This window comes from Notamacropus eugenii, chromosome 1 (assembly GCF_028372415.1).
Source record: "Notamacropus eugenii isolate mMacEug1 chromosome 1, mMacEug1.pri_v2, whole genome shotgun sequence".
In the NCBI taxonomy this organism is placed as follows: domain Eukaryota; kingdom Metazoa; phylum Chordata; class Mammalia; order Diprotodontia; family Macropodidae; genus Notamacropus; species Notamacropus eugenii.
Genome location: NC_092872.1, coordinates 558185178 through 558198399, shown reverse-complemented (window position 1 = coordinate 558198399; position 13222 = coordinate 558185178). Strand labels below are relative to the sequence as shown.

The window sequence follows — 13222 nt, the reverse complement described above, 5'->3', positions numbered from 1 at the left end:
CATCTCTCCATCTTAGGTGATCTGGGCATAGGCCAAACAAATGTCTATTATTCATGAATGTGAGCTGTCCAGTTGAATAGCATCTGCAGTATATCAGAAAGTTTCTGCAAGTACTTGAGGAAGTTTCCCATTTCTGTCTTGAGTGAAGAGTTGGTTTCCCTTAGGTGAAAGGATACTGGATTTGTAACCAGATGACTTGGCTTCAAATCTTGGCTCTACTAACTTCTAGCTGTATGACTGTGGGTAAGGGATTTAATATCTCTAGATATCAGTTTCCTAATCTGTAAAATGAAAGGGTCTAGTTTGGTTACCTTGAAGTTCTACTTTTCTAGTTTTAAAGCAACGAAGCTGTGATTTTGTTGTTTAGTCATTCAGTTATATCTGACTCTTTGTGATCCCGTAGGGGGTTTGCTTTGGGGAAGATTTGGGAGTAGTTTGCCATTCCCTTTTCCAGAGATTAAGACAAACACAGAGATTAAATGACATGTCTAGAACCATCAAACTCAGGTCTTCGTGACTCTAGGCCCAGGACTCAATCCACTGAGCTACCTAGCTGCTTATAAAGCAAAGAGAGGTTAAATGACTTGTCCAGGAAGTGTTCTGATGTCAAATTTGAACTTGGATCTTCCCAACTCCTGGTCCAGTGCTCTGTCCATTGAGCCACCTAGATAATTCTGATTCTATATAACACTGGGAAATGATTACTGGGACTTTCCCTATACTTTGTGGCAGACCTCAATTATAATTCTTAGAGCTGTCAGAGAAGATGCTTCAGGGAAAAATGACTCATACCTATTTGGCACAAATGGTGAAAGAAAAGAAAAATATCCAGGTTTCTCCTGGTGTTGTGCTTGCTGTTGGTCTCTTCTTGACAACTTCTGTCATTCTGTAAAGAGCTTCCTAATGGAGAACAAAGTAAGAAATTTCCTGCCTTCACCTTCAGTTTACATCCTAAACCTAGTTTTGCTTGGCCAATTCACAAAATTCTAGCTTGGAACAAAGTGTTCTGTCTGATACTTAATATTTTTTGTGTGTGCTTGAAAAAACATCCTATGAATGAGATTTCTCCTTCACTTTTCCTTCTATTCAGGTAATCATCAATGTCTTAGATTTGGATCTTGTTTATAATGACCAAGTAATAACTCACATTTTTCTAGCATTTTATGGCTTACACAAAGCCCTTGCTTTCCTCATGGTAACCCTGTGATTAGATAGGGCAAGTCTGATTATTTCCATTTTACAGATTCAGAAACTTAAGGTTAGGTTAATTAAGTGACTTACCTAGACTCACAAAAATTTTATTAGAGATGAGATTTTGACATAGTTCTCTCTTGGCTATCTCTGGTTCTCTTTCTAGTATACCATACTGTCTGTTAGCATAGAGTATAAATGAAATGACTTTTTTTTCAGGATAAAACCTCTAAAGAGTCAACTTTCACAAATTTTTTTTTTAGCTTTATTATACCTCAACAATTCAGTCAATAAGGAGATTTCAAGAACCCCTTGTTTAGTTTTGTCTCTGTTGGGGGTTACAAATTATTTATTAATGAGTATGATTTGGAGGTCTTAATGACCAAGATGTTCCTGATTGCAAGTATAGTATTCTTCTCACTATATATACCATACTGCCTCTCCATCAGTATGTTTTCTCTGTCAAAACTAGCATCTGTATGGCTTTACTATGTGCTAGTTGCTTTGCTTGTAGGTGGTGGTAGCATTAATGTTACCATTTTATGGTAAGGAAGCTGAGGCTCAAGGAGTGATCATAGGATCATAGATTTAGATCTAAAAGGGTCCTCAAGAGTATTTAGTCTAATACTTTATTTTATGGAGGAGGAAACAGGGACCCACATAGGTTAAGTGTCTTGCCCATGGTTGTACAGCGATGGAGTCAGAATCTGAACCTTCGCAGCTACAGAATTTGCCTTTTGGAAGGTACTGAGCTGACGTCCAGTCTAATCTAGACTGAAAAGGAATCCCTGATATAACATTCCAGATAAGTATTCTGGGGCATCTAGGTGGTACAGTGGGGAGAGCACTGCGCTTGGAATCAGAAGACTCATCTTCATGAGTTCAAGTTGGCCTCAGGCACTTAATAGCTGTGTGACCCTGGGGCAAGGCACTTAACCCTGTTTGCCTCAGTTTCTTCATCTGTAGAATGGGTTGGAGAAGGAAATGACAAATTGCTCCAGTATCTTTACCAAGAAAACTCCAAATGCAATCCCAAAGAGGTGGACATGACTGAAATGAATGAACATTAACAGCAAGAGCAAATTATTCAACCTGTGCTTAAAGACCTCTAAGAAGAGGAGGAGTAGAAATCCAGGTCCTTTGACTCCAAATTCAGTACTTTTCCACTGTATTATCAAGGGAAATGATTGTCTCAAAGTCATACAGCTAGTAATTGGCAGATCCATACCTTCAGAATACAACTCCATTGTACTTTCCACTATAAAATGCTGTCTCTTAAGATGATTGTCAAACATAAGAAGTACACAAACATAATTACAAAAAACTTTATACAAATGAAGTCAAATTTAAATAATGATAGTAATCATAGTAATAAGATGGTATGTTAGGAGGGACCATTAAATATTATAATTCAATTTACTTTAAACAGCAAATCTGTATTTCTGATTTGGGAGCCCCTGCCCCCAAGTTTTTCGTATATCTGAATTTGTGAGACTTATCTCATGTTTCAGAAGTGTAGATGTGTACTTTTTCTTCTCCAACCAGACATATGATTTCATTGATTTTGGGAATCCTCAATGAAGAAATTTCCTCTTATTAATTCAGATCAGTCCCTGGTCTGCAACTTAGAGTCTCAGAAAATGACCCAGAGAGCACTGTCAGATTCCATGACTGGCTCATTCACATACATAGAAATCATCAGAGGTAAAATTTCAATACAGGTCTCTAGAACTCTGAGGTCATCTCTTTATTCTCTATGCCATACTGTCTCTCCTTGAATGTACCTTAATCAAGCTTAATTAAATACCCAAGTACCTTAATTAAATGAGAGAAGTGTTATGGTGCAGTGGAAAGTGTTCTATATTTGGAGTCAGAGGGCCTGGATTCAAATCTTGCTTCTGATGCTTTGTACTTATGTGATGTTAGGCCAGGAAGTCACTTCATCTCTCTGGGCCTTGGCTACCATTTCTAGACTAGGTGACCTTGAAGGTCTTTGACTCTATGATCATGTGAGTGTAGGAGACTTAACCATGCCTTGAACTGAGATTCACAAGATTGTGTCACATACTCACCATACAACACTAGGTTGGAGATGGGAGAATATAAGATGTATTAAAGTCAAAAGTAGAATAGTTCACTTTTGGGAGGTAGTGAATTTCTCATTTCTATAGGTATTTCATAATTTTTTTCAGCAGCTTTTAAAAGAGATTCTTATTTAATTAAGGGTTAGATGATCTAGAGGGAGTCAAATCCTGGGTTCAAATGTTTACTTACACTTACTACCTGTGTGACTTGTGGCAAGGTGGATAGAATTCTGGGCATAGAGTTGGGATAACTTGAGTTCAAATCTGGTCTCAGACCCTTACTAGCTGTGTGACCCTGAGAAAGTCACTTAATCTCTGTTTGCCTCAGTTTCCTCATCTGTAAAATGGGAATAACAATAGTACTTATCTCCCAGGGTTGTTGTGATGAGCAAATGAGATAGCAATTGTAAAGTGCTTAGCATAGTGCCTGACACATAGTAAATGCCATATAAGTGATGGATGTTTATTACTATTATTATTGTTAACATTCTCTCTGGGCTTCAGTTTACTCATCTATAAAATGAGAAGTTGGACCACAGAATGTCTGAAGCTCCTTGTAGGTCTAATAGTCTTTGATGTGGTCAACATTTAAGGCTGGTATGTAATTAGAAGCCAACATTCTTCTTCCAAGGAGCAACAGAAAGGAAGGGGGTAAATTGCTTTATAAGACCTTTCAAAAAATTTTTGGCATCTGCTTCTATTTGTGTCTTTCAGGTGGCCTTGGGAGTGAGAAACCAGTGCTTTTCAACAATGATGACAAAAATCACCTTTAAATCTACTTGAAGCCAATTTTTCTCCTATCATCGTTGCTTCCGTCTCACATTCAGACCTCTGAACAGCAAAGAAATCATCCCTGGGGGAAAACTGAGCCCCAAAGAAGTAGTTTCAGTTTACAAGGAGGGTTTCAGATTCTTCATGTTCCCAAATCATTCTAATTCTCTTCTTTGGTAATATTTCTTTTTACCAAACATTTAAAAGACCAAAATGTTGGTCACTATAATTAAACTCCAGAAAACTCTTCCAGAAAACTGCCAATGTGTATTGAACTTTATTGAACTCCACACTCATTCTTTTTCTTCCAGGAGGTATGTTAAAGACAAGGTATCACTTCGTGTCACTTTGGATTGTCAACGTTCTCACAAAGGGACTTCCATTATTTCCTGTTCCATCTTGTATGAAAATGCTTAGGATTTTTGTTATCAGGGAACATATATTTCATTTCTCTCTCTTTACAAATATATTGTATATAATCTGCAGGGATTTGAATTTTTCGAGAGCATTCTTATTATCAGTAGGTGTGGGGTGACGAAAACTAGGTTTAGTTAGTAGTCAGTCAGTGGGAGGGTATTAAGGACCTTCTATGTGTCAAGCACTTTGCTAAGTACTGGGGATACAAAGAAAAAACCCACCCCCCCAAATCCCCTTCCCCAAACCCTAAACAAAAAAGGAAAACAAAACAAAAAAACAGTCCTTGGTCATAAGAAGCTCACAATCGAATGGGAGAGACATGCAAACAACAATATACAAACAAGTTTGTCTCTCTATATAGATGGCATAATGGCATAGAGTGCTGGGCCTGGAGTCAGGAAGACCCGAGTTCAAATGTGACCTCGGATAACTTACTAGCTGCTTGACGCTTGGCAAGTCACTTACCTCTGCTTCAATTTCCTCACATGTAAAATGATCTCGAGAAGAAAATGGCAAACCTCTCTAGTATCTTTGCCAAGAAAACTCCAAATGGGGTCATGAAGAGTTAGGCACAACCGAAATGACTGAACAACTCTCACTGTCTCTCTTTCTCTTGTAAATTAGAAATTATCTTGCAAACAGATTTGTCTCTCCCATTTATATATATATATGTATATATTTATGTGTATATATTATACACACAGATATTAAACTGGAGATTATCTTAGAGAGAAAGGTGCTAAGATTAAGGAGGACTGGGAAAGATCAGTTGTAGAAGGTGAAACTTTGCTGAGGCCAGCCAGAAAGCAGAGAGCAGGAGCGGGGGAGAGATTCCAGGTATGGGGGACAGCCAGGTATGGTATGTAAGGAACAGCAAGAGGTCCAGTGTCACTTGATTGCAGAGTATGTTGAAAGGGAAGGGGGTAAGTTATAAGAAGACTGGAAAAATAGGAAAGGGCCAAGTTACAAAGGACTTTAAAAGTCAAACAGGATTTGGGAGCCACTGGAACTGATTGAATGGGGGAGAGAGGAGAGTATAACATGGTCAGACTTGAACTTTAGGAAGATTAATTTGACAGCTAAGTGGATGGTGGACTGGAGTAGGGAGATACTTGAGGCAGCCAGATTAACCAGCAGGCTATTAGATCATCCATGCTTGAGATGATTAGAACTTGCATCAGGATGTTTGTGTGGTCATAGGAGAGGAGTTATGTGAAAGATATTGAGAAGGTGGAAATGATAGGACTTGAAAACTGACTGGATATGGAGGGAGAGAGAGTGAGGCATCAAGTATAAACACCTAGGGCTATGAGTCTGAGTGACTGGGATGATGGTGGTATCCTCAAGAGTAATAGGGAAGTTAGGAAGCAGAGAAAGTTTGGGGTTAAAGGTGATAAGGTCAGTTTTGGAAATGTCATGTTTAAGATGTTTACATCTTAAACCTAAATATCCAGTTTGAGATACCTACTAGGCAGTTGGTTATGTGAGGCTTGGAGGTCAAGAGAAAGATTAGGGCTAGACAAATAGATATGAGAGTCAGTGTAGAGATGGTAGTTGAATTCATGGGAGCTGATAAAATCACTTAATTTAATTAGTATAGTACAGAAACAGGGTACAGGACAGAGCCTTAAAGGATATTCAGGATCAGTGGGTCTTAAAAAGATGAAAGCAATAGGAAACTGAGAAGGGAGGTGGGGAGAAGGAGAACAAGGAGAAAGTGTCATGAAAATCTAAACAAAAGAGTATTAAGGATAAGAGAGTGATCAGCAGTGTCAGAGGGTGAAGCAAGGCCAAGAAGAATGAGAATTGAGAAAAGGCCATTAGATTCAACAATTAAGAGTTCATTAATAATTTTGGAGATAACAGTTCTGGTTGAGTGATGAGTTGAAAGACCAGCCTTCAGAGAGCTAAGAAGAGTGAGAGAAAAGAAAGTGTAGCTATTGATTGTAGATGGCCTTCTCAAGGAATTCACCTGCAAACAGGAGAAAAGATCTAAGAAAAAAGATCACTAGTTAGCAGGGAAGGGTGGATCAAGCAAGGATTTTTTGAGGATGGGGGAGAAAATAGGAAGACTTGTAGGTAGTAGGGAATCAACCAGTAGACAGAAAGTCCTGCTTATCTTTAGCATTTGGCCCAATGCCTAGCATATATTAAACATTTAATATATGTTTGTTGACTTAATTAATGCTTATTAATAATAGAATCCACCAGAAAGTATGGGTAGGGGATGTATGGGTATGTTTTTGGTGGCTTGGAAAATATCACTGGTGATAAGGTACTTAATAAAAATAAATATCCAATGTCAAATATGGATCTCTCCCTCCCACACCAACTTCATTTTTAATGGAAAATCATTTGTAAAAGACAAGGGATCAAACTAGATTAGAGGTGTCAAACTCATCAGCAAAACTTTCTAGTGCTACCTGAACCAGATTAAAATTTAGCAAAATAAATAAAAACCATAAAACATAGATAATGTTTATTTGTGTTGTTCTAAGAAATTACGTGACCTGCAGGTATGGATCCCTTTCTATTTGAGTTTGACGCTACTGGACTAGATGATTTTTAAGTCTCCATTTCTATTATTCTATGACTTAGTTTCCTTTGCTTTAATTCTCTGAGTTGCCTTCACCTGAGATATGCTAACACCTTAATCAGTGTAGAAGCTCCAACAAATAGGCCCATGTCTCCCCCATCCTTATATATTTTCATCTGATTTATCCATTCATGGTAGTTATTGCTTCATATTCCGCTTTCTTTTCTTAGCAAAACCTGCCAGCATTTCCTATTGATGCCTCCCATATTTGGGCTATCCTTGTCCTGTTCCATGAGAAGTTTGGACTTAGCTCTTGGGTTTATTCTAGTACCTTATAGGTGAGCTTTTTTGCCTTATCTTTCCTGGAATTAAGCCTTCATGTCATTTCCTGTCCATTTTCTAATTGTACCTCTGTGGTCATACCCCCGTCATCCTTTCATAGTTCCCCTTTACATTTTATCTTTTCTCATAGGAATTTAAGGTCCTTGAAGGCAGGTGCTACCTTATATTTTTCTGTTTGTATTACTTTATCACCCATCTGTTCAGAAAGGCATCTATACTAGTTGCCTATTCTTTCTCTCCTCTCATCCTCTTCTTAATGCTCTACAGTCTGGCCTTGATCTCCCCATTGAACAGAAATTGCTTTCTGAAAAGTTGCTAATACTCTCTTAATTGCTAAATCTGGTAGCCTTTTCTCAATCCTCATCCTTCTTGACTTCTCTGCAGCATGTGAGGCTGCTGATCACCTTCTTCATGATACTAGCTTCTTTAGGTTTTCCTGATACTATTTTCCCTAAATTCTCCTCCTACCTTTCTGACTGTGTCTCAATCTCCTTTGCTGGATCTTCATCCATCTAATGCCTACTAATTGTGGGTGAGCCTCTAAGGTTCTTTCCTGGGTCCTCATCACTTTACCTCAATGAGTTCACTTGGTGAACTCATTAGTTTCCAACTATTTCTTTGTAGCTGATTCACTGATCTAGTTATCTAACCCTGATATCTCTTTAGAACAGGTAGGTGGTATAATAGATAGAGTGGCAGGCCTAGATTTAGGAAGATCTGAGTTCAAATTCAGTCTTAGACCCTTAGTTGACTTGTGACCCTGGGAAAGTCACTTAACTATGTTTATCTCAGTTTCTTCATCTGTAAAATGAACTGGAGAAGGAAATGGCAAACCATTCTAGTGTCTTTGCCAAGAAAATCCCAAATGAGGTCATGAAGAGTTGGACATGACTGAAAAGACTGAACATCAACAATCTCTCTTTAGCTCCAGTTCCTCATTAGCAATTGCCTCTTGGATGTTGATTCCTGGAAGTGTCCAAATAGTCTTCTCAAAGTTAGCATGTCCAAAACAGAACTGATAATCCAGATGAAAAGTGTCATTATATTTCTCCCCCAAACCTCCCTATTATTGATAAGGGCACCATCATCTTCCAACCTGATTACCACTCAGGGTTATAACCTCAGTTTCATCTTCAGATCTTAACTCCATCCAATATTTAATCCATTGCCAATCCGTGTTGTTTTTATATTCACAATGTCTTACTTTATCACCTTTGCACTCGCACAAATACCACCCTAGTTCAAGTCATTATCACCGTTCAGCTAAGTAGTATCCTTGCCTATGCCTTTTCCCACTCCAATTCTTCCTTCATATATAGGACAAGTGATTGTCCTAAATCATAGATCTGATTATGTCATATTCCTATTCAGTGAATCCAATTAGCTCCCTTTTACCTCTAGGTTCAAATATCAAGTATTATTTGGCATTTGCAGTACTTTATAACCAACTCCTTTCCTACTTTTACAATTTTCTTATACTTTTTGCCCCTGCATACGCTCTGTAATCCAGTTATTCTGGCCTACTTTGGGTTCCTCAAGTACAACATTTCATCTGATTCCATGTGTTTTTACTGGTTGTCTTCCATGCATAGAGTGTTCCCTCTCCTCATCTCCACCTTAGTTTCCTTGGCTTCCTTTGATACTCAGTTAAAATTCCATCTTCTGTGGGAGGCTTTTCCAGGTCCTCTCAGTTGCTAGTGCTGCCTTTTCCTTTTAGGCTGCTTTCCATCTATCCTATATATAGCTTATCAATACCTATTTGTCTGCCATTGTCTCCCAACTAGGATGTGATCTTCTTTTGGGTAGGGACTACCACAGTACATAGCATACAGTAAACACTTAAATGCTTGTGATTGACTGAGCCCACAACTGAAATTTCTTTTGTAAATACATTCAAGAAGTTTGTGGTCTTAAGCATTTTAGGTCTGTTTTGCTAATTTAAAAACATAGTAAGATTGTGTGTGTATGTTTGTATGCAATGAGTTTGGAGTGGGATGGGGTTTGATTTTCTATCTGAGACAAGCCATGGCATATGGAATTTCAGCTGTCCATTAATTTGGTCTAAAATAGTCAGTATATCAACTTAGTCCTCCACATTTACAAAAATTACCAAGGGATTTCTCCTATTATTTCTAGGAAGTAGAGTCTATTCTCAATTTCCATCAATATATTTAGGATTTTATTTTCAAAAAGAGCTACTATTATGGTATTCTCAAATACAATGGGCACCAATATCAGTGTTGCCTACTTATCCTTAATAGCTGCACTTATCAGTGATATAGGTATAATAACAAACTGGGTCCAAGATGGATGTCAAGTCAACATGCATTTATTAAGTGCTTACTGGGTGCCAGGCACTGTGCTAAGTTTTAGGGATAAAAATCAATAATGAAAAGAAAGTTCTTGCCTTCTTGGGTCTTAAACTCCAATGTGAAACACATAAAAGAGAGAAAAGAGTCTGTTTTGAGGGAAGGGGAGGGTACCCCCAGTGGGTCACAGTGATGAGGTCTGGGAGAGAATGAAGGATGGTTATCTTGGGTCCTTCCTAAAAATGAAGTTAGCAAATAACAAGGTCTTGGAACCTTGGATTATATTCCAGGGCTGAAAATAGGAAGATTTAGTGAATCTGATCATTTGTGACTTATGGTTTTCTTTTATATTCTCTTAATATTGAAAGGCAACTTGATCTGTGAAAATTTTCATTACTACTGAGATTTACCTATTGCTTCAGAAGCAGAAAATGCTTGAAAGTAAATGGCAATATTCTGTCCTTCCACTTGGAATAGTTCTTTATTTGAGCTTTCTTTCTAATTTAGGCTGCTTAGGACACTCTGATGTTGGTGTTTTTTTTAAGTGGATTCAGATATTAAGAGAAAAAAAGGGACTGGACAAAGACGCAGATTGAGAGGAAGTTGTATGTTGGTACCTGCTCAGGGGTTGAGGGATCCTCACAAAGACTGCTGCTACCAGACATAGGAATGGGGAAAGCTGAATCTAGAAACCACCCATTTCTTGCCAAATACACCATCTGTGGAGGCGTAATGGGACCTGATACTCCCAGATCATGGGAGAGAAATTTTCATATTTAATGAGTTGGACATTATTCCATTGGTGAAATTTAATTATACTTCTGATGCGTGATATTCTGTGCTATGTACTGACATCTGACCTGTGATCTACCATATATAATTATCATGTGATACTATTCAAAATGTGCTTGCAGGTATATTCTGTGGTTGGTCTGCAGTATGCTCCTTATATGCATACCTGGTACCATTTGTAAGGACTGTAAAATTTTTAAGGAGGATATACTAGAGATCCTTGTGAAGTAGAGAAGATATATTTCTCATAAAAATACAGGCCCCAAGGGTGAACCTGATGGTGATTTCTCAGACTTCAGTTGGCCTGGGACTGTGTGTTTGATTGCTTCAGAAAGGTGACAGACAGATGACAGGCAGGATAAAGGTCTTAGAGTGGATATGACACATAATATTAAGCTATGGGGACCACCAGGAATGGAGTTGATTAAGAATATATCTGCCAATAGACTAGACATTTGTCTACCAGTCAAGCTAAATGGTATTAAATCCTTATAGCTAAAGAAAAGGTCAGAGCCTTTCTGGAGAATGTGTAAGGACCCTTTCTACACAAACACAGTTTGTTTGTGGGACACAGTCATCACTTAGATCTCATCATGAGGTAGATGCTAAAAGCTGCTGATAATTTGTCCTGGTTTCTGTGTTTTGCAAGTGGGATCTGAAAGAAGAAACTTGGATTATGCTGGGAAGCAAGGTGGAGTGGGTGGGGAGTGAGAAAGGAGTGCAGAGAGCATTTCTATTGTTTTATATTTCAATTTCTGTTCTAATTAACTTTTATAAAACTGATTCTATGATATTGTTTGTACAGGCTTCTATTAGCACAGTAGTTCACTGGGTAGACTTAAATTTAACTTTGGAAGTTCCTGGTTTCTTTCCTAGGGCTCACTCCAAATAAGGCATATTTATAAGAAAATATGAAACCTTCTCTTCTCCCTTCTACTTCTTTCCTCATCACCCCCTCCCAATGAACCTGTCTTTGAAGGACTAATGCTGACTGATGTGTGGGTAATACAAAAACTATATGTGCTGTTTTTAAAAGGTAACCCTTATTATAACATTCTGATGTGCAATTTCAGCCTTTTTGCCTAATCAGCAGGCATACTGTGAAAACATAATTGCTTTTGCAAGGGAACTACAATCCCAAGAGATGAATTAGTTGATTAAATTAGAACAAAGTGATATAATTCACATGCAAAAGCCAAATGACATTTAGATTCTTCATTGTAGCTTGATGATGGGGATCCTTGGTTCACTGGAAAAAGTGCTGTATTTGGAGTCAAAAGACTTGGATTCAAATGCAAGTTCTACAGTTTACTAAGGCAGAAATGTTAGGAAAGTAATTTCATCTCTCTGGGCTACAATTTCCTCCTATATAAAGTGAGGTTTGCCTAGGTAACTTCTAAGTTCCCTTTAAGTTCCAAAGCTGTGATCCTGTGATATTTAGACTGAACAAAATAGCACCTCCAGAATAGTCCAGTGTACTTGGAAACATAGCAAAGTAACATCAGAAGCCCCAACTGGTTCTATTGTCTTAGAAAATACAAAGAATTACCTTGTTTGCCCCCTGAAGTTGAGATAACAATGTGAAACTGTTAATTCTGTAAAATAAAAATAAATAAAACATTAAAAAACCCCCCCACAGAAGCAGCATGGTATAGTAGAAATTCTGATGGACTTGGAATTGGGATGTCTAGATTTAAATCCTGCCTCTAACCCCTAGTAATTGAGTGACCTTGGGCAAATTCACTTAACCTCACTGACCTTCATTCTTTTCATCTACAAAATGGAGACGATAAATCTTCCATTTAACTCAGAGAGTTATTATGGAGGAAATTCCTTTGTAGACATTAAAATGTTTTTTTTAAAGATGAGTTACCCTTATGATAGCACTTATGTATTATATTATAAGCTCCTTGAGTCTAAAAATTGTGTCTTGTCCAGACTTTGTATTCATTCAGCATCCAGTGCAATTCTCTGTATGCATTTGGCGCTTAATAAATGCTTGTTGAATTGAATACAATAAGTGTTGGGTTGGGATGTTAGGGGTCATCTAGTCCAACCTGAAACATGAACCTTGTCCACAGTATCTCTGACTAGTGATCATCCAGCATCTGCTTGATAATTCCCAGTTAACAGGGAACACATTATTTTCTGAGGCAGCCTATTTAATATGTGGACCTCTCCGATGGTTAGGAAGTTACTTCTCAAATTGATCCAAATTCTGCCTTCCTATAATTTTCCTCATTGGTTTTGGTTTGACCCTCTGCCCTCTGGTATTGGTTTATTCTCTCTTCCACATTATTGCCCTTTAAATCCTTGAAAACAGTGATGATAAGATCATAAATATAGAAGTGGAAGGGGGACCTTAGAGGTAATCTAGTGAAATCACTTCAGTTTACAGGTGAGGAAAATGAGATCCACAGATCCTTGCGATTTGTCCAAGACCAGCCAAGTGTCAAACCTGGGTCCCGTGACTGTAAGTTCAGTACTTTGAATGGTACTACGTTGTTTGCCAATGATTTCTCCCTCAGTCATCTTTTTTGCAAGCCCACTTCTTTCACCTCAAATATTTAGAATCACACTTATTAGCAATTTTTAAAACCCTAAATTTCAGTAAAAATCATTCACTGTAACATGTTAAAGTTAACAGAAGAGCAAATTTTTAGTTAGAAAAGGCCTTAGCAGTCATCCAATCCAACCCATACACAAAAATTGCCCTACTTCTTTGTAAGAACACTTAAGTGGTCATCCATCTTTTGTTTGAAACACTCTTAGAAAGAGGA

General features: G+C 37.9%; 1 protein-coding gene across 3 annotated transcripts in view; it reads left to right on the top strand.

Moving 5' to 3' along the window:
• The window catches only part of DCDC2C (doublecortin domain containing 2C), a 188322-nt gene extending 184019 nt beyond the window's left edge, over nt 1–4303 (top strand). For all 3 annotated transcript variants that reach the window (XM_072634294.1, XM_072634296.1, XM_072634295.1), the window contains one exon: nt 3990–4303. The gene's annotated coding sequence lies outside the window, so the exon portion shown is untranslated. The remainder of the gene's footprint in view (nt 1–3989) is intronic.
• The last annotated feature ends 8919 nt before the right edge of the window (nt 4304–13222 follow it).